This window comes from Chiloscyllium punctatum, chromosome 16 (assembly GCF_047496795.1).
Source record: "Chiloscyllium punctatum isolate Juve2018m chromosome 16, sChiPun1.3, whole genome shotgun sequence".
NCBI lineage: Eukaryota > Metazoa > Chordata > Chondrichthyes > Orectolobiformes > Hemiscylliidae > Chiloscyllium > Chiloscyllium punctatum.
In genome coordinates, this window is record NC_092754.1 from 72,381,138 (window position 1) to 72,403,940 (window position 22,803).

General features: G+C 44.9%; 1 long non-coding RNA gene across 1 annotated transcript in view; it reads left to right on the plus strand.

The window, feature by feature from the left end:
• The window catches only part of LOC140487211 (uncharacterized), a 58,835-nt gene that overhangs the window by 29,177 nt on the left and 6,855 nt on the right, over nucleotides 1-22,803 (plus strand). The gene's annotated exons all lie outside the window — the stretch shown is intronic.

Below are 22,803 nucleotides of genomic sequence, written 5' to 3' on the forward strand. Positions count from 1 at the left end.
AACCTATTCATTATAATCTAGGTGTGGTCTGACATCATTTCAGCAAGACCTCCCTATTTTTAGACTCCATTCCCTTTGCCTTCTCTATGACCTGCTGATCCTGTAAGCTACCTTTTTCAGATTGATACACAAGGATTCCCAAAACCTTTGTGCAGTCAGTCTGAACCAAACGGTGTTAGCTTGACAGTAAGTCGGGAACGTGCTGGAATGTGTTATGAAGGATATGACAATAAATAATAACTGGATACTTAGAAACAATGGGAGGTGTATGATTTTATAAAAGGGGAATATTTTTAAATCTGATGGATTCTATATTTTGGTGTGACCATAAATGCAGAATAGATAAGGGTGGGGAGGCTAATTGCGGTAGAGGGATATTTGAAATTTCAGAAGCATTTAGACAAGTTTCAACCAGGGCTAAAACTTAGCTCGTGAGAGAATAGGGCCCCTGAAAGGTCAATGAGGCTGTCTGTGTGGGATCACTGCTGTTGGGTGAGATATTGAACAAATATGTTGTTTTAGGATTTACTGTGGTGAAAGACATGGAAGCTCGGGAACTTGGGAAAATACATAGGGATGTCTTGAAAAGAGTTCACATTGGAGAACAGGATGTCTTAAAATGCAAAAAGTTAGATAAAACCTTGGGACATGATCAAATATACCCCAGCGCCTTGTGAGAAGCGAGGGAGGAAATTACAGGGCCCCTTCCAGAGATATTTGCATCATCAACAGCTAGTACAGACCAGTGAGACTGACGGCAGGGATGGTAAGGTGTTGGAGGAGATTCTGAGAGAAACGATCATCGTGCATTTGGAAAGGTAAGGACAGATTAATGATCATCAGCATGGCTTTGTGTACGGGAAATCATGCCTCAAACCTGAGTGTGGAGATAGACAAGTGAGAGGTCAAAGCAGAGCAGTACACGATGTCCACATGAACTTTATCAAGGCCTTTGACAAGGTTCTGCATGGCAGACTGGTTAGTAAGTTTAGATCACACATAACCAGGGAGCGCTCACTAACTAGATACAAAACAGATTGACGGTAGGAGACAGAGCATGTTCATAGAGGGTTACTGCTCAAACTGCAGGCCTGTGACCAACGGTGTGCCATGGGGTTCGGTGCTGGGTCACTGTTGTGCATCACTTATATAATAAATGATAAGCAGGAGTCATGATTATCAAGTTTGTGATTGAGACTGAAATTGGTGATAATGTGGACAGTGAAGAGGGTTATCGAAGAGTACAATGGGATCAGCAGTACTGCTGGACCAGTGAGGTTAGGAATAACAGGTGGAGAATTGCAAGATGCAGGTACACAGTTTTTTGAAAGTAGCGTCACGGGTAGACAGGCTGGTGAAGCAGGTGTTTGGGAGGGTTACCCTTCATTGGGCAGAGCATTGAGAGTAGGAGTTGGGATGTCATGGTGTATCTGTACAGGACATTAGTGAGGCCACTGTATAAACATTGTTGATTATCTGGTAAAAATCAACTAGTTCACGTATGTCCTTTAGGGAGGGATATCTGACATTCTTACCTGGTCTGGCTCACATGTGACTCCAGTCCCACAGCAATATAACTGAGTCTGAGCTGCCTCTGGGCAATTAGCAGGAGGGCAATGTATGCTGCTCCAACCGGTGACATCCTTAGGCCATGAATGAATCAATGAAAAATGCAGATGTCTATCCCTCCCTTTGCAAACAGCTCTAGCTGCAGCAATCCGTACTGGCTTTGTAATGTTGTTCAGGCCTTTGTCCCTCTCTGTAACACTCTCACCACCTCCAGCACCTTCAATTCTCCCTGTTCCGCTACTCTGATTAAACACTGACAATATTTCCACTTCCTACTGCACTCCTCCACATTTCTAAATGTTGGTTACTTCAGAATTGATCGGTTCTTTTTCATCTCTTAATCAAATCGGCCAAGACCGTCTGAAGTGGGGAAGGAGCATTGGGAAGGTGTCGAGCACCTCAAGACTTTCTGTGGGGAAAACGGGACTCCAGGAGAAAACAGCACAAGGAGCGCGTGACCACACACCCACCCCCTTCCCTTGGCCACCTTTTGCCCCAAGTGTAACAGAGTCTGTGGAAAGCCACATCGGTCTGTACAGCCAACTCCAGACCTCCCCTGCCCAACCCACCCCACCCCGAGAGTGGGAGAGTCAGCCTCATCTGTGACCCACCGTCAAAGAGATGATGAGATAGGAAGGTTGAATCCCCTCACAATTATCCCAGTGCCTTTGTTACAAATTCAAACAATTCCCTGTTAATGCAGTGTCTAATAATATGCTATCACTCACTATCTCTCCATCTGGTATCCCTCGCTGTGTCGGTCTATTTACTGCCTCTGTCAGCATTTCTGCCTCTTACAGATGGTCTGAGATCCTGAGTCAACAGAATTGTCCATTCCAGAGACATGCAGCAGCACAGGCAAGGGATGGAGACTGGGATTATCGAGATCTCTGCTGTACTCAGTGCCACTCTGCATGAGTTATCCTCATTGCATCAGTCGAATTTCCCATTCTGTCTATTTCTGTCTCATGCAAGTCATCAGGATGTTCCTAACTCCTGTCTCATCCATCACCTCATTGAAGCTGGTTGGTCAGCCAGAGAGAGATGGAGAGGGAGATCTGGAGCCTTCAGTAAATCCTACAGCCGGTAAGATCACTCACAGTAAACAGCACAGGGTGGAGGTAGGAGAAGTCTATATTCATACCTGGAAGATAGGACATAGATACAGAGCTGGGTAAGGAACAGCAACATTCTAGGTTTCATTCCCACCATCTTGTGAGGGTCCTGCTTTCACCTCTTCTGTACTGTTCCTCAATGCGACAGCACAGGGATCGCAGGCACCAATCCTGGCCCATGCCGATCTCTGTAATATTCTCCAGTCCCGATAATCCTTCCTCTGTTTGGAATCTCCTCTCGTCCACACCATTCTCTGTGTCTCTGTCTCTGTCTCTGTCAGGTTCTCCAGTCCCTAACACCCTAATCCCTAACCTTCTCCAGTAGATACTAAATTCCTTCATCCCTGTAAACCCTGATAGACCTGTCTATCCCTGTAAGCTCCTCCCACCAATACCACCCTCCATGTCAATGTATTTGTCTTTAACCTCTCCATCCGTCCCTACCTATGTAATCTTCTCCAGCTCCTACAACCCTTCTTAAACTGTGAAAAATTTGTAATCTCCTTCTCCTTCTCCAATTCTTTGATCTTTATCTTGTTAAATTTCACCCTCATTCCCGACACCATACCCCTCCCGACCACAGGAACCTCTTTCAGTTTGTGCAACCCTCCCCATTTGTGTAACTGTCTCCAACCCAGTAACCTGGCATTCTCCATTGCCTTCCTATCTATGAGGCCTCCAGAGTCTAGAAGCCTTCTTATATCTGTAAATGTCTTCGGTCAGGACAACCTTCCATATCTCTGTTAGTATACACAATAATCTCCGAGATGAAACAGCCCCCTGTCTGTGCCTCTCAGTCTGCCTGCCTCTCCCTACATCTATCCCTATCCCTATCTCCAGAATCAAATCCAGCTCCCTCTATCTCTGTAAATTCCTCCAATCCCCCCAAACCCCTTTGTCCCATGAACATTCTTGACCAGATGTAACTCTGTTTAACTCTAACATCCTCGAGTCCCTGTAATCCTCCCTATCTCTGTAACCTCTACCCATCTGTTCAACCCCCTCCCACTCCTGAGGAATGACTCCCTGTATTCGCCATAAGGCAGATGGAATGACAGGGAACAGATATGATGGAACCGTCATTCCGGAGATTTAGCTGCAGAATGACCATCACTGGGAAGGGAATATTGAAGGGTTGTTTTAATAGAGTCAGTGTCAGAGAGATGTACAGCATGGAAACCGACCCTTTGGTCCAACCCATCCACGCTGTGCAGATATCCCAACCCAATCTAGTCCCAATATGCACACTAGGCATAAAGCCAACAACTTATGAAGGAAGCTTGAGGTTAATGCATTAATGAGACAGTCTTGTGGATCTGAATATGAAAAGTGGAGCTGAGAATAAGCAAGCAGCAGCAACCGTTAGCAGGAATTCTTTTGTAGGCACCAACCTGTGATGGGAATGTCAATGTGGTTACAGTCGGGACACTGAATGTACTTATGGCAAGGGCAGTACAGTAACTGTGTGACAGTGGTCTCCATGCCGACTGATACAGCAACGAGCCTGTTGGATTGAATTAGTTGGTGTGAATATAAATGGCAGAATTGTAAGGGTGTAGGAGGGGTGTAGTAGTATAGGGGATATAGTGTATTTGAATTATCAGAAGCCTTTATGCAAGTTTCAATAAGGGTTAAAGAGTAACTTGGGAGAGAATAGGGCTCCTTAAAGATCATAAGGTCGCCTATATGTAGAACCAGAGGAGATGGGTGAGATAATAGACAAAATAGTCTTCTCAGTATTTACTGTGGAGAAAGACATGGAAGCTCGGGAACGTGGGGAAATAAATAGTGATGTCTTGGAAAGAATCCTCAACAGAGAAGAGAAAGTGCTGGAATCTTAAAACAAATAAAGCTAGATCAATCCTCAGTAGCTCATTAGGTCAATGCTAGAATATTGTGGGAAGCTAGGGAAGAGATTGCAGTAACCCTTACAGAGATATGTATATTATCAACAGGCACAGTAAGATGTTGGAAGACTGGAGGTTGGCTAATGCTGTTCCATCACTGAAGGACTGCAGGGAAAAGCCCGGAAATTACAGCCCCGTGAGACCAGTGATGGGGATGTTGGTGGAGGAGATTCTGAGAGAAAAGAGATCCTTACATTTACAAAGGCAAGGGCTGATTTGAGATGGTCAGCATGGCTTTGTGAGTGGGAAACCACGTTTCACAAACTGGATTGACTCTTCGAGGAGGTGGCCAAGGATAGATGAAAGCAGAGCAGTCAACGTTGTCCACATGGACTTTAGCATCTAGTCAAGAGGAAGGAGGAAGTTTACTTAAGGTCGAGGAAGCAAGGATCAGACAGGGCTCCAGAGAGTTACATTGGATGGCACGGTGTCTCAGTGGTTAGCACTGCTACCTCATAGCACCACGGACTCCATTTCGATTACAGCCTCAGGCAACTGTCTCTGGGGTATTTGCGCATTCTCCCTGTGGGTTTCCTCCAGGTTCTCCGGTTTCTCCCCCATAGCCCAAAGATGTGCCAGTTTGGTGCCTTAGCCATGCTAAATTACCCATAGTGTTCAGGGATGGGTAGGTTTGGGGAATTAGTCAGGGCAAATGGAGAGTAATAGGGTGGGGGAATGGGGCTGGGTTGGATACTGTTTGGATGGTTGATATGGAGGTGCTGGGCCAAATGGCCTGTTTCGACACAGTAGGGATTCTCTGAAGGTACCAGGAAGGAACCGAGAGACGGACTTAAGGCAACTAGAAGGGGGCATGAAAAAGCATTGTTGGGAAGGATTAAGGAAAACCGCGAGGCATTCTCCACTTATGCGAGGAACAAGAGCAAGGCCAGAGTGAGGATAAGGTCAATCTGGGATAGTGGAAGGAACTTGTGCCTGGAGTCACAGGAGGTAGGGGAGGTCCTTAATGAATACTATGTCTCAGTATTCACTGCTGAGAAGGGTCTTTTCGTTTGTGAGGACAGCGTGAAACAGGCTGATGTACGTGAACAGGTGGGTGTTAAGAAGGAGGATGTGCTGAGAATTTTCTAAAAGATAAGGATAGAAAAGTCGCTGAACCAGACTGGATGCGTCCAAAGTTACGACAGGAACCAATGGAGTGGTTGCTGCGCACCTGGTGATGACCTTTGCAGCCTCACTGTCCACTGGAGTCGGACCAGATGATTGGAGGCAGGAAAATATTATTCCCTTGTTCAGGAAAGGGAATAGGGATAATCCTGGGAATTGCACATCTGCCAGTCTTATGTCTGTGGTGTGCAGATTATTGGAGAGGACTCTGGGAGACAGGATTTATTATTCCTTGGAAAACCCTAGTTTGATCAGAGACAGTCAGTATGGATTTGTAAGGGGCAGGACATGCCTTACAAGTCTTATCGAATCTTTAGAGAATGTGACAAAACATCTTTATGGTTCATTCAGAAAGTACGGAGGCATGGGGTACAGGGAAACCTGTCTGTCTGGATACAGGATTACTGGCCCACAGAAGACAGAGGGTGATGATAGATGGAAAGCATTCATCCTGGAGCTCAGTGACCAGTGGTTTTCTGCAGGGAGAGGTTACAGGACCTCTGCTCTTTGTGAGTTTATGAATGACTTGGATGTGTGATTGAAAGAGGGGTTAGTAAGTTTCCCAATGACACGAAGGATGGTGAAGTTGTTGATATTGTGGAGGGCTATTGTAGGTTGCAACGGAACATTGACAGGATGCAGAGTTGGGCTGAGAAGTGGCAGATGGAGTTCAATCTTGGAAAAGTGTGAAGTCATTCATTTTGAAGATTGAATTTGAATGCAGAATGCAGAGTTACAGGTAGGATCTTTGGCAGTGTGGAGGAACAGAGGGATCTTGGGTACCAAGTCCATAGATCCCTCAAAGTAGCCACCCAAGCTGATACGCTTGTTAAGAAGCAATATATTTTGTGGGATTTCATTAGTTTGGGGATTGAGTTTTAAAGCCGTGAGGTTATGCTGCAGCTCTATAGAGACCTAGTTCGACCCCACTTGGAATATTGTGTTCAGTTTTGGTCCCTTCATTGCACGAAGGATGCAGAAGCTTTAGAGAAGGTAAAGAGGAGATTTACCAGGATGCTGCCTGTACTGGAGAACATGTCTTATGAAGAAAGGTTGAGGGAGCTAAGGCTTTTCTCATTGGAGTGAAGAAGGACGAGGGGTGACTTGGCAGAGGTGAACAAGGTGATGAAAGTCAGAGATAGAGTCAATAGAGAGAGATATTTTTTACCCTCATATAAATAGTTATTACAAGGGGGTATAATTTTCGGGTGGTTAGTGGATGGTGAAGGGGAGATTTCAGAGCTAGGTTCGTTACATACAGAGTGGTGGCTGAGTGGGATCCACTGCCAGCGGTGGCGGTAAAATTCGATGTATTAGGGACATTTAATATACTTCTGGATAGGAACATGGATGATAATAAAATGAAGGGTATGGAAGTTAGAGTCATAGAGATGTATAGCATGGAAACAGACCCTTCAGTCCAACCTGTCCATGCTGACCAGACATCCCAACCCAATCGAGTCCCACCTGCCAGCACCTGGTCCATATCCCTCCAAATCCCTACTATTCAAATACCCAAACAAATACCTCTTAAATGTTGTAATTGTATCAGTCTCCACCACTTCCTCTGGCAGCTCATTCCATACACCTACTACCCTCTGCATGAAAAAGTTGTCCCTTAGGTCTCTTTTATATCAATCCCCTTTCATCCATAACCTATGCCCTCTAGTTCTGGATGCCCCAATCCCAGGGAAAAGACTTTGTCTATTTACCCTATCCATGCCTCTCATAATTTTGTAAACCTCTGTCATGTCATCCCTCAGCCTCCGACGCTCCAAGGAAAACAGCACCAGCCTGTTCAGCCTCTCCCTATAGCTCAAATCCTCCAGCCCTGGCAACATCCTTGTAAATCTTTTCTGAACCCTTTCAGGTTTCCCAACATCTTTCCGATAGTAAGGAAACCAAAAATGCTCGCAATATTCCAACAGTCCTGTACAGCCGCAACATGACCTCCCAACTCCTGTACTCAGTACTCTGACCAATAAAGGAAAGCATACCAAACGCCTTCTTCACTATCCTATCTATCTGCGACTCCACTTTCAAGGAGCTATGAACCTGCACCTGAAGGTCTCTTGGTTCAGCAACACACCATAGGACCTTACCATTAAGTGTGTAAGTCCTGCTAAGATTTGCTTTCCCAAATTGCATCACCTCGTATTTATCTGAATTAAACTCTATCTGCCACTTTTATTTTTGATCTTATGGTCGGATAAAAGATTGACATGTCATCATGGCCAAAGGATCTTGTTCTGTCTTGTTCTGTGTTCTACGTGTCGTATGGTAAGCTGGGTAATAAGCTCAGATCAGTGTAAAAGGTTATGGCGTTCAGGAGGAGTTTGTCAACTGGACAGAAAATTGGGCTTGATGGAGACAGAGGGTGGTGGGAGACATGTTGTTTTTCTGACTGGAGGCATGTGACCAGCGGTGAAGTGAGTCCCCTGCTGTTTGTCATTTGGATAAATGGTTTGGATGGGAATATTGTTAAGTAAGTTTAAGTAAGTTTTTTGAGTGACACTGAAATTGGTGGTAAACTGGACAGTGATGAAGGTTATCTATGATACAACAGGATGAACAGTACTGCTGGGAAAGTGGGCTGAAGAATAGCAGATGGAGTTTAATTAGATAAAGGTGAAGTGTTCCATTTTGGTGAAACAAACCAGGGTGGGACCTGTACAGTTAATGTTTGGGCCCTGGGAATGTTGTCAGTCAGTGACCCAGGGATGCAGGTACACAGTTCATTGAAAGTGGTGTCACAGATAGACAGGCTGGTGAAGCAGGCGTTTGGGATGGTTTCCTTCATTGGGGAGAGCATTGAGAGGAGGAGTTGGGATGTCATGTTGTATCTGTACAAGACATTGGTCAGGCCACCATAAAAGCGTTGTTGATCAGTGGGAAGAACTCATCTGGTTCACTGACCTCCTTTTGTGTAGACCATCTGACATTTTAACCTGACCTGGCTAACATGTGACTCCAGACCCACTGCAATACGGCTGACTCTGAGCTGTCCTCTGGGTAATTAACAGTGACTCCCACATCCCATGAATGAATAAATAAAAATACATATGTCCCTCTCTACCTCTACAAACCCCTCCAGCTGCAGCAATCCGCACTGGTTTTGTAACATCGTTCAGGCCCTGACCACTCTCAGCAACACTCTTACCACCTCCGGCACCTTTACCTCTCCCTGTTCCTTTTGTGACATTGAACCCTGACACTGATTCCCCTTCCCACTGCCCAACTTCTGCGAGCAGACCCTTTGCAATCCCTTTAACACTTACTCTTAAAACACTCTCACTACAGGATTTTAAGTACTTTTTGGTGATCTTCTAAGCCTCATAATCTAATATGATACATTTTGTCCTGAGTGAGGGGCCGGTGGGAATTTCTTGCTGAGGTTTTGTCTGTTTCAGTGGAATGTTCTTTTGTTGAGTGATTTACACTGTCCTTTCAAATGTTTTCCACTGTTCATTTATAGGCACAGATTTCAGTCTGTTTCGCCTCTTTACCTTGGTCAGTTCTCATCTCAAACCATGTCATTGGCTGTTTTTGTTTCTCGTTGTAGCATGTCCTTTCTGTGATTCACTTTAAAACTTTATATTTCTTTCAACTGCACTTTATCACAATTTCCCGAAGGATCTCTCCAGGTGACATTACTTATTCACTAAGTTTCATCACACAACGGTCGCTCTGAGACAGTTACGTCCCTAGCCTGTTGCACAATTTGTTATTCAAAGAAACACTGAAAAAAAATTCTCTGAACTCCTCTTCCAATATTCCTGTTGTCAGTGTTTGTCCCAGATTATGGGAATATTGAAGTTTCCCAAAATTATCACAAAGTGTTTATTAAAAAATTCCAATGAGTTCCTGAGTAATGCAGTGATGAGCAATGGAATGCTGTTCGGTGGCTAAAACTGTTCTGCTCCTTGTGTCCTTGGCAAGTAGTAGCCAGAATTTACATTCAGACTGACTCTACTTCATGATCTGAGACCAAATGCTTTCTCTGTAATGCCTTTGTTATCCATTATTGTTAGCGTTACCCATTTTCCTGAGTTTCCACAAGGTTGTGATCCATTGAATATTTATGTCCACTTTTTGTTCGCCCTGTAACCAGGTCTCTCTGGTGTCTAAATTTATTTTATCTCTGTGTCACAAATCAATCTACCTTCTTGAAGAGAGTTAAAAATCACACAACACCAGGTTATAGTCCAACAGGTTTAATTGGAAGCACACTAGCTTTCGGAGCGATGCTCCTTCATCAGGTGATAGTGGAGGGCTCGATCGTAACACAGAATTTATAGCAAAAAATTACAGTGTGATGTAACTGACATTATACATTGAAGAATTGATTGTCTGTTAAGCCTTTCATCGTTTAGAATACAGTGATAGTTTCACTTCTTTCATGTGTAAATCACAAAACATTTTTTTTAAGTTGCATTCTCGGGTTAGCTGTTAACAATGGTGATAACTAGACAATATGTTGAAGGTGTTAGACCCCTGTGTTCTCTGTCTATGCCCTGATATTTAGATTGATTCTAATCTAAAAAGTGAGATAAAAGTTTGACATAAATTCATGCAGTTTTTGAGCTCAGAGTTCTACATGAATGCATGCAGTATTTGATCAAAGTACAATGTAATCCTGCAAGTACAAATTCACCCCACAAAATATATGTGTGTCTGTGGGTCTTTGTCTGTCTGGGGTGGGGGTTGTGAGTGTGAGAAAGTGTGTGTGTAGTGGGTGCAGAGTGTCTTAGGTCTGTGAGGGAGTGCATGTGTGAGTGTGTGTGTCTATAAGGGTGTGTGTGGGTGTCTGTGTGTACCTGTGTCCGTGTGTATGTGAGGGTGTGTGTGTGTGTAGGAATATCTGTGTATGTGTGTGTAGTGCAATGGTGATCACCTGTAATGTTCTGAGCTCATTCCATACACACACCACCGTGTGCATAAAAAAGCTGTCCCTTCAGTGCCATTTAAACCTTTCCCCTTTAACCTTAAACTTATGCTCTCTAGTTTTGGACACTCCAACCCCTGGGAAAAGACCTTGAATATTTACCCAATCCATACCCCTCATGTTTATATAAACCTCTGTGTGGTCACCCCTCAGTCTCCGATGTTCCAGTAAAAACAACTCCAGCTTATTCAGCAGTAACCCTGGTAATATCTTGTCAATCTTTTCTGAGCACTTTGAACTTTCACAACATCCTTCCTATAGCGGGGAGACTGGAATTGCAGAGAACTCCAAATGTGGTCTAACGTATTACTCTTGTTCCCTGAGTTCCCCAGTCTTTGTCCACAATAAGTTCTGGAGTAAAAAATTTGTTCACGGTCTTAAACATATCCTGCTGTTCCACACATCAATGGTCTAATTGATCTTTAAGGGACAGCATTTTGTCTCGAGTTACTCTTTTACTCAATATATTTTTACAATCACTTTTAGATTCTCCTTATCATTCTCTGCCAAAGCTATTGCATGTACACTTTCTGCAATCCTGATTTCTACCCAAAGTGTATTCCTAAAGTCCCTGTGATCCTCAGGGATTCCCTTGGTCCATCTGGCTATACCTGACATGTGCCCCCTTTTCCTTGACCAGACCCTCAGTAGACAGCCAGTGTTTCCGAATGCTGTCAGCATTGACCTGCACACAAACAGGAACATGCTGGTGGTGATCTCTCAATTTATCTCACTTTTAAAATATTCTCACTTGCCAGACTTCCCTTTCCCTGCAAATAGACTCACCAACCACCTTTTGAGAGTTCCTGGCTAATATCGTCAAGATTAGTCTGGCCCCATTTTATAACTTGAACCTGTGGACCAGCCCTGTCCTTTTCCATCGCTATTTTCAAACTAATAGACTTGAGTCACTTTGGCAAAATGCTTTCCCACTCACACCTCAGTCCCTTTCCCTACCTTAATTCCCAAGGGGAGGTCAGGTTTTGCCCCTTTCTCTTTTCAGGCTATTTACATATTGATCGGGAGTTTTATGGAACACAATTACCAAATTCCTCTCTTCCAAACAATGAACACTGGAAGTCCCAGTCTAGGTTTGGAAAGTTTAAAAACCCCAACCATAACAGCCCTATTATTATGATTGATATTTGAGATCTCCTGATATGTTTGTTCCTCAGTCTGCCACTGATTATTCGGGGTCAGTAAGATAATCATGTCAGAGCGATGACCCCTTCTTATTTCTCAGTTCCACTAACATAGTGTCACTGGGTGATCCCACAGGAATAGCCTCTCTCGGGATTCATGCAATGAAAACCCACCACCACGCGTCCTCTCTTGCCTCCCCTTCAATGTTTCCTGTAGCATCTCCACCTTGAAACAATGAGATGCCAGTCCTGCCCCTCCCTCAGCTGTGTTTCTGTAATACAATTATATCCCAGTCCCATGTTCCAATCCATGCCCTGAGTTCATCTTCCTTAGCTGGCAGGCCCCTTTCATTGAAATAAATGCAGTTTAATCATCAGTTCCCCCTCCCCCATTTCCTGCTATGTTCTTGCCTGCCTTGTCTGCTGAACTTGCTGTCTTTAACTTGTGTACCAAGCTCAATCTTCTTTCTGGCCTTATGACTGTTTAAGGTCCAACACCCTGCCAGATTAGATTACATCCTCTCAAGCAGCTCTAACAATTCGCCCCATCAGGATGTGGGTCCCCCTCCTGCTCCCAGTTCAGGTGCCTTCCCCACCCTGTCAACCTGTGCTGACACCTTCAGACATCCAGGGACTTGCCCACCAAGGTCCCGGTGTTACTCAGTACTCCAGGAGGACCTACCCTTCATGATGTATATCCTTCGGTTATGAGACTTCCCACAGTGCATTACCTCACAGTGATCAGAAGTAAACTCCATCTGCCATTACTCAGAGTGTGTACAACTCTGAGTATGACTAACTTCATCCAGTCTCCCCAACCGTCCCTACCTCTAATTGTCGAGAGAATGCACAACCCTCCCTATTGCGTTAACCCCCTCCAGTCCCTCTCATGGACACCATCTCTGTAAGCTTCTCCTGTTCCTGACTATATTTTCCTCCTGTTCCAATAAACCCTTGTGAACTTTGTGACCTAGTCCAATCACTGCAGTGCTCTGTATAATCAGCCTCACTGTGCCTGGAACCTGGCTTCAATTCCAGCCTTGGCCGACTGTCTGTGTGGACTTTGCATGTTCTCCCCCAGAATGTGTGGGTTTCTTCCGGTTGCTCTGGTTTCCTGCCATAGTCCAACAGACAGAAGATACGTGATTGGCCATCATAAATTGACTGTAGTATTCAGGCAAGTGGTGGTTTAGGTGAGTTCACCATCAGGAATGCAGGGTTTATTGGACAGGGAGAGGGATGGGTCTGGTTCGGATGCTCTTTAGAGGGTTGGTGTGGACTTTTGGGCCAAGTGGCCTGTTCCCTCACTGTGGAGATTCTATTCAGGTTACTGCCCAGTCCTGACAACCATCCCTGTCTCTTGAACCTTGCCTCATCCCCAATAATCTCCTTATATGTGTAATCTCCAACAGTTTCTAAAACATTCCTTGGCGATGTCAGCTTCTCCAGTCTTTACAAAGATCGATACGACTGTCACCTCTTCCTGCTTTTAGAACAATTCCGATAACTATTGCCATTTGTTACATCACTCCCAATCACTGTTCCATCCTGAAACCTCCAAAAACATTTATATCTCTGTAAACTCATCTGGACTGTCTATACTTCCTTTTGACAATCCCGTTCTGAGACTTTCTCTATATCAAAAAAAGTCATTAAGTTTAGGTAACTCTTATTATTGTAACCTCCCTCCAGCCTTACAGCACTGAGGATCTGTAGAACCTCTTTTCAAATCGACAGCCATCTCTGTGTCTGTAATCTCCTCCACTCCCCATAATATATTTTCTCTGAGCTCCTCTGTAGTCCACTAAACACTCCCTAACACTGTCTGTATCAGTGTAACCTTCACCAAAAACACAACCTTCCCTATCTGTGTGAATCCCTACACCAGTCCCTATCCCTCTCAGCTCCGTCTAAAAATACAACCCTCCATGTCTGTGTATTCACCTTCAGTCCCTACATCCCTCCCTATCTGTGTAACCTTCTCCATGCATTTTTGCTACAGTCTCTTCAACTGTCCCTGTCAGTGTAATATCTTCCAGTCCCGAAAACTCCCCTCTCTTTAACTTTCTCAGGCCACACATCCCTCACTATCTGTGACCTACTCCTGTCGGAGAACCCTCCCTCTGTGAACTGCTCCAACTCTTCAACTCTCCATAATCTCCTGCAGCTCTTCCAGCCCTCCCTATCGACCAAACCTCTTCCAGTCCCTAAAACGCCATCAGTCTGTAGAGACCCTACCATCATCCCTATCTGTGTTATCCTCTCAGGTCCCTGCAACCCGATCTGTAGATCCCACTCCAATGCCTGTGCCTCTCCCGATCCTGTTCCTCATTAACAATGTCACATCCTCCCGTCACTATCACCCACCCCGTCAATGTAAGCTCCTCCTGTATCTCCAAACATTTACTCATCTCCATAACCTTCTCCAGCTCTTACCCCCCCATCTGTGTAAACATTACTCTCCACTCGAACCCTCCCTATCACAGGAACTTCCTCCTGTTTGTGCTATGCTTCCTTCTCTGTGAGACTGTCTCCAACCAATCTTGCTCCTCATTCTCTCAAAAAAGAATCCAGATTCCACAGTCTCCATGTTGAAATAACCCCCAGAACCTAAGCCTTCCTATCTCTATAAACATCTTCAGTCACGATGACCCTCCATAACTCTGTTTGTTCCGCCAGATGATACAAACATCTTTATCTTTGTAATCTGCTCAACTCCCTAAAACAGTCCCTGTCTGTGATCTAGCCCTGTCCTACAAACATCCTTATCCCTGTAAACTTCTCTATCCCTCCCAACTTTCCCAACTCCATGAACCCCTGTCAGTCCTACAGCTCTCCACATTTCTGTAACCTCCTGTGGGTCTATGGTCCTCCCTCCCTGTGAAACCACCTCCAGTCCCCCATCCCTCCCAATCTGGGTCCTCTGCTCCAGATCAGACCATTGCTGTCTCTGTAAACACCTCCACTCCTGACAACTCTTCCCATTTGTGTAACTTCTTTCAGACCCCATACTCTCCAGCTTCCTGAATCCTCTTCCTGCATTGCAACCAAAATCACATGTTTATGTAATATCCACCAGTGCTTACACCCCCCCCAACTCAGTAACCACTTACAGTCCTAACAAAGCACCTAAACTGTGAAACCTCTCATTTCCCTACAATCCTCCCTCCCTCCCTCCTCAAATGCCTTCATCACCATGAAACCTCACAATTACTGAAGCCTCCTTTTAGCATTGCAACCCTCCTAATGTCTGCAAAATCCTCCTGTCCTGATATCCCTCCCTGAGTCTGTAATCCCCACCACCCTCCAGTACCCTTCTGGGGAACATGGCAGAGGAGGGAAGATTTGTAAAGTCCGAGCCATGTTACAGAGGTAGAATTCTGGGAATTACAGATTTGGTCTAATGTTTGTGGTGTGCAGATTATTGGTGAGGACTCTAAAGAAAGGATTTTTGACAACTTGGAAAACCATAGTTACATTAGCCACAGTCAGTATGGGTTTGTGAGGGGTCAGGTCATGCCTCACAAACCTTATTGAATTCTTTGAGGATATGACAGAATACGTTGATGGCTCATTCAGAAAAGAAGGATGATTGGGATACAGGGAAATCTGTCTGTCTGGATGCAGGATTGGATGGCCCAGAGAAGACAGAGTATGGCGGCAGATGGACAGTTTTGAGCCTAGAGCTCAGTGACCAGTGGGGTTCTGTAACAATCGGCTCTGGGACTTTGCTGTTTGTGATTATTGTAAATGACTTGGATGTGGATGTTGGAGAATGGGTTAGTAAGTTTGCCAATCACACCAAGTTTAGTGGAGTGGTGAGGAATGTGGAGGGCTGTTGTAGGTTGCAATGGGACATTGACAGGACGCAGAGCTGGGCTGGAAGTGGCAGATGGAGTTCAATCTGGAAAAGTGTGAAGTGATTCATTCTGGAAGGTCGAATTTGAATACAGAATACAGGTGGAAAGGCAGAATACTTGGCATTGTGGAGGAACAGAGAGATCATGGGGTCCATGTCCAGAGATCCCTCAAAGTTGCCACGCACATTGATAGGGTTTTTTAAAAGTCAAGTGTTGTGTTGGCTTTCTTTAGCAAGGGGATCAATTTCAAGAGCCATGAGGTTTTACTTTATCTTTATCGCGACCTGGTGAGACCACACTTGGAATGTTGTGTTCAGTTCTTGTCCCATCTTTACAGGAAGGATGTACAAGTTTTAGAGAGCGTACATAGGAGATTTACCAGGATATTGCCTGGAATGGAGGGCATTTCTTATGGGGGAGCTGTGGCTTTTCTCATTGGAGTGAAGAAGGGGGCGGGGTGACTTGGTAGAGGTGAACAAGGTGATGAGAGGCACAGAGAGAGTGAATAGTCAGAGACTTTTTCTCCTGTGGCATGAATGGCTATTACAAGGCGGCATAATTTTAAGGTGATTGGAAGATGGATAAGAGGATAGAGATGGTAGGTGGTTGGATGGACTGCCAATGGTGGGAGTAAAATTGGACACATTCGGGACAGCGAATAGACTCTTGGACAGACACATGGATAGAGTAAAATGAAGGGTGTGTAGGTTAGTTTGATTTTACAGTTGGATAAAAGGTTGGCATAGCATCATGGCCGAAGGGTAATGGGCTGAACTGTTCTGTGTTCTGTGTTCTGTCTGGTAAACTGGGGAATAAGCTCAGATCAGTGTAAAAGGATAATGCATTCAGGAGGAGCTCGTGAACTGGATACAAAATTTGCTTGATGGTAGGAGACAGAGGGTGATGGGAGACATGTTGTTTTTCTGACTGGAGACATGTGACCAGCGGTGGAGTGGGTCCACTGTTGTTTGTCATTTGGATAAATGGTTTGGATGGGAATATTGGTTTCCTGGTAAGTCATTGTTTTCGGTGACACTGAAATTGGTGGTAAAGTGGTCAGTGAAGAAGGTTATCTATGATACAACAGGATGGACAGTACTGCTGGGAAAGTGGGCTGAAGAATAGCAGATGGAGTTTAATTAGATAAAGGTGAGGTGTTCCATTTTGGTGAAACAATCCAGGGTGGGACCTGTACAGTTAATGTTCGGGCCCTGGGTAGTGTTGTCAGTCAGAGACCCAGGGATGCAGGTACACAGTTCTTTGAATGTGGTGTCACAGGTAGACAGGCTGGTGAAGCAGGCGTTTGGGATGGTTACCTTCATTGGGGAGAGCATTAGGAGTAAGAGTTGGGATGTCATGTTGTATCTGTAAAAGATATTGGTGGGGCCACCATTAAAACATTGTTGACCAGGAGGAAGAACTTATCTCATTCACTAACCTCCTTTAGGGATGGACATCAAATATTCTAACCTGGTCTGACCGACATGTGACACCAGACCCACAGCAATATGGCTGACTCTGAGCTACCCTCTGGGTAATTAGCAGTTGGGTCAAAGAATGTTTGTCCAGGCAGTGACACCCACATCTCATGAATGAATAAATAAAAATACATATGTCCCTCCCTACCTCTGCAAATCCCTCCAGCTACAGCAATCCGTACTGGCTTTGTAACACCGTTCCAACCCTGACCACTCGCAGTAACACTCTCACCACCTCCAGCACCTTTACCTCTCCCTGTTCCTATTGTGTCAATAAACCCTGACCATGGTTCCCCTTCCCACTGCCCTCCTCCTGCTAGCATACCCTTTGCAATCTATTTAACATCTACTCCTGAAACACACTCTCACTTTAGAATTTTAAGTACTTTGTGGTGATCTTCTCAGCCTCATAATCTAGTATGATCCCTTTTGTCCTGAGTGAGGGCCCAGTGGGGATTTCTTGCTGAGGTTTATACTGTTTCAATGGAATGTCCTTCTGTTGAGTGTTTTACACTGTTCCTTCAAATGTTTTCTGCTGTCCATTTACAGATACATGTCTCAGTCTGTTTAGCCTGTTTACCTTGGTCAGTTCTCCTCTCACACGCATGTAATTGGCTATTTTTGTTTCTAGTTGTAGCTTGTCCTTTCTGTGAATCACTTTAAAACTTTATATTTCTTTAAACTGCACTTTATCACAATTTCCCGAAGGATCTCTCCAGGTGACATTACTCATTCACTAAGTTTCATCACACGATCGCTCTGCGATAGTTACGTCCCTTAACAGTTGCACAATTCGTTTTTCAAAGAAACACTGAAAAAAAATTAACCGAACTCCTTTTCCATTATCAATGTTGACCGTGTGTTGTCCCAGATTATACGAATATTGAAGTTTTCTAAAATTATCACAATGCCTTTGTTAAAAAATTCCAACGAGTCCCTGTGTAATGCAATGATGAGCAATGGCATACTGTTCAGTGGCTAAAACTGTTCTGCTGCTTGTGTCCTTGGCAAGTAGTAATTACATTCAGACTGACTCTACTTCATGATATGCAGCCAAATGCTTTCTCTGTAATGACTTTGTTATCCATTATTTTTAGTGTTACCCATTTTTCCTGAGTTTTCGCAAGATTGTGAACCATTGAATATTTTTGTTCACCCTGTATCCATGTCTCCCTGGTGTCTAAATCTCTTTTATCTCCATGTCACAAATCCATCGACCTTATTACAGTGACGTTGTCCATTAAAAAAAACATAACTTACTCTTTCCCACAATTTTCTGTCACAAACCTTTTTGCTGATGTACAGTTTTAGTTAAACTCTGTCCCATCCTGTTCCTCTCTGCTTGTCTTCAGCCACATCCCTTTGCTGTTCCGTTGCTTCGCCTTTTCCCTTTAGATTGGGAAAGCTCCTTTCACCTGAACCCTGTCCCAGCATCCTCTCTGTCAGTTTAAAGCCCTGTCCATAAACCTACTGACCTGATCAGCAGGACCCTGGTCCCAGCACGGTTCCTGTGGGACCATCCTAATGGATTATTTATTAAATCAGGTATGGGATGTGGGTGTCTCTGGCTGACCAGCCTTTCTTGCCCAGTCCTAGCTGCCCTTGAACTGAGTAACTTGCTTGGCCTTTGAAGATGGTAATTGGGAGGCAAATACTTTGCTGTGGCTATGTAGTGCAGACCACGTGAGGGTGGACAGATATCCTTCTCTGAATGACATAGCAGCCTGGGATACATTTCCCTGGGCACTGGGGATTTATCCACCTTTATGCCTGTGAAAACATTTAATACCTCCTCCTTATTGATCTTAACATGTTCTGGGACCTCAGCATCCCAACTGAAATCCCCGGCTACGATGCCTTTCTCCTGTGTGAATACAGGTGGGAAGTATTCATTGAAGACCTCACCTGCTTTGTCTGGCTCCATGCACAGATTGTCCCTTTGGTTTCTCACAGGCCTTCCTCTTTCCCTGGGAATCCTCTGACTCTCACGATGCTGATAAAACACCTGTGGCTTTTCCGCAATTGTATCTGCCAAATATATTTCATGACCATTGTTTGTCCCTCATTTTCCACAATCCCCTTGCACTCTCTATACTTGTGAAGGGCTTCACCTGATTTTATTGCACTGTATTTTCTTTATCAAACTTCCGGTATTCACTTGATCAGTTTTCCCTGGACTTGCTGCCTTTACTATTCACTCTTCAAGGAGCACACTGGCCCTGCGTTCTCACTGCATCACTTTAAAATTCTCCACTTTCCTAACATGGACCCAACTGTAGGGAGTTCCTCCCTGTCTCTGTTTGCCGGATCCTCTGTAATGATCGTGATACTGATAGGAGGCTCAGTTGTGAGGGGGACAGACAGGAGACTGTGTGGCTCCAGAGGAGACCCCAGGATGGTGTGCTGCCTCCCAGGTACCAGGGTCAAGGATGTCTCTGAGTCGTTATTGAACATTATGAAGGGGGAGGGTGAACATCCAGAGGTCATTGTGCTCATCGGTCCACATGACAGGGGTAGACAAAGGGATGGGGTCCTGTGAAATGAGTACAGGGAGTCAGGTGAGAAGTTAAAAAAGCAGGATATTGACCTTAATGATCTCCAGATTACTCCCAGTGCCAAGTGCCAATGAGGATAGAAACAGAAAGGTCGGCCGGATGGATGTGTGGCTGAGGAGCTGGTATAGTGGGCAGGGTTTTCAGTTCATGGGTCATTGGGATCTCTTCTGGGGTAGAGGGGACCTGTACAAAGGGGATGGTTTGCAGTTGAAGCAAAGGGGCACAAGTATCCCAGGGAGGAGATTTGCTAGTGTTACCCGGGAGGATTTAAACTAGTTTGGCAGGGAGTTGAGACTCTGAGTGAGGAGAGGGACCATCGAAAAGTCAGGGGAAATACATCAGCCATCAAGAGCAAGTTACCTATTCAGGATATCCAGGGGCACAGTCGAGGGAGGGAGAAGACTTCTGGTTTAAAGGGCATTTATTTCAACACACGAGGCCTGACTGGTAAGGCAGACGAGCTCAGAGCATGGATTGTCTCTGGAGGACTGGGATAGTATAGCCATAACAGAATCATGGCTGAGAGAAGGGCAGGACTGTCAGCTCAGTGTTCCAGGATACAGAAACTACAGGCGTGACAGAAGGGCAAGTAAGTGAGGAGGGGGAGTTGTCCTTTTGATTCGGAAGGACATGACACCTGTGTATCGAGACAATTCCGTTAAGCAGTCATCAAATGAGGCCATAAATTTAAAAGTTAGAAACAAAAAGGGGATGGTCAGTCTGCTGGGATCGTGTTCTAGACCCTCAAATAGCCAGCGGGTACGAGAGGAGCAAATGTGTAGTGAGTTTGCAGGTACCTATACAAATAATAGAGTAGTATTGGATGGAGATTTTAACTGTCCCTGGATTGACTGGGTCACCCAGAGTGTAAAAGGCCCGGACTGGGTGGCATTTGTAAAATGTGTCCAAGAAAGTTTCCTAAACCAAGACGTAGAGGGCTCTATGCTACTCAGGGGGGTGCAACACTGGACCTCTCCTCAGAAATCCAGGTCAGGCAAGTGACTGAAGTACCAGTCGGAGAGCACATTGCATCCAGTCACCACAACGGTCTTTGTTTTAACATAGTTGTGGAAAAAGATCAGGCAGGTTGACAGATTTAGGTCTTATACTGGAACTGGGCCAATATTGGGACCATTCAGCAAGATCGAGCAGGGGTTGATTGGGTGAAGGTAAAAATCACACGACACTAGGGTATCGTCCAGATGGTTTACAGAGGAACCTCGATTATCTGAACGAGATGGGCGGGCACTATTTCATTTGGATAATTGATTATTCGGTTAATCGATTCAATACCTTTCCTCTGGGGCTCGGAGTTTTCAGTCCAGTCTGCTCCCTGTTCAGGTGACTAGGCAGCAGCAAGCCATGAGTGAGCCCCCACACCCTGTCAGACACCCAAAAACACACCCCGCTCACCTCCAAACCCATCCAACACCGCCCCCACCTGCCTCTCAACGTCACCCCCCAAACTGACCCAACAGCGAATCCTGCCCCCAAAAGTGTCCGACACCACCATCCACTCGCCGCCTGCCCCCACCTCCCAGACACATCCTACATCACCCTCAGCCCGTCCCCAAACCCGTTCAACACCGCCCCCCCACCCGCCACACCCACCGTCCAATCCATGTCCACGCCCATGCCCCCGTGAGTGTTACCTCGGTAAGCAGATAGTGAAGAAGGTGTTTGGTATTCTTTCCTTTATTGGTCACAGCATTGATTATAGGAGTTCGGAGGTCATGTTGCAGCTGTACAGCTCACTGTTTAGGGCACTTTTGGAATATTTCAAGCAGTTCTGATCTTTTTCCTATTGGAAGGATGTTGTGAAACTTGAAAGTGTTTAGAAAAGCTTTACAAGGATGTTGCCAGGATTGGAGGATTTGAGCAATCGGGAGAGGCTGAAACTACTGAGACTGTTTTCCCTGGAGTGTCAGAGGCTAAGGGGTGACATTCCTGAGGTTTATAAAATCATGAGGGGCATGGATAGGATAAACAGACAAGGTCTTTTCCCTGGGGTAGTGGAGACCAGAAATGGAGGGCGTAGGTTTAGGGTGAGAGATGGAAGATTTAAAAGGGACCTAAGGGGCAACCTTTTCACGCAGAGTGAGGTTATGTAGGGAATGTACTGCCAGAGGAAGTGGTGGAGGCTGGTTCAATTGCAGCATTCAAAAAGCATCTGGATTGGTATATGAATAAAACCGGTTTATTGGGATATGGGCCAAGTGCTGGCAGATGGGACGAGATTAGGACGTGGACGAGTTGGACCGAAGGGTCCGTTTATGTGCTGTACATCTCTAGGTCTCTCTGGCTCTAAATGTTTTCCACTGTTCATTTACAGCCTGACATTTCAGTCTGTTTCCCCTGTTTACCTTGGTCAGTTCTCTCTCAAAATCATATAATGGTCTTTGTTAGTGATGCTCGGGTGTGCTTTATGGTCACTTTAAAATGTTGTAATCTGTTTGAATTCCGGTATAATTTCTTGGAGGATCTCGATGTGATATTACTCATTCACTTAGCTTCATCACCCAATGGTCGATCTGAGATAGTTACATCCCTAGCTATTTGCACAATGTGTTATTCGAGGCAATACTGACAAAATCATTCAAGGAGGATCTCGGATAATATCACTCTTGCCAATGTGTCTGTCCCAGATTATACAAAGATTGAAGTCTCCAAAAATTATCACACCACCTTTGCTGCAATTTCTAATGAATTTCTGTTTAATGCAGGGATGAGCAATGAAATACTGCAAGGCAGCATACAAACTGTTTTCCTGCTTGTGTTTTTGACATAGCACCCAGAATTTGCATTCAGGCTGATTCAGCTGCATAATCTGAGGCCAAATGCTTTCTCTGTAATGCCTTTGTTATCCATTAGTGTCAGGGTTCCCATCTTGTTTTTCCATTCTCCCTGAGATCCTGGAAGGTTGTTTACTGTTGAATATTTATGTTCCATCTTTTGTTCACCCTGTAATCACGTCTGTCTGGTGACTAAGTCTCATTTATCTCTGTGTCCCAAGTCTATTACCTTATTGTAGATACTTTGTCCATTCCAAATCAAAACAACATTATAATTTACTCTTCCCCACGATGTCCTGTCACAAACCGATTCAT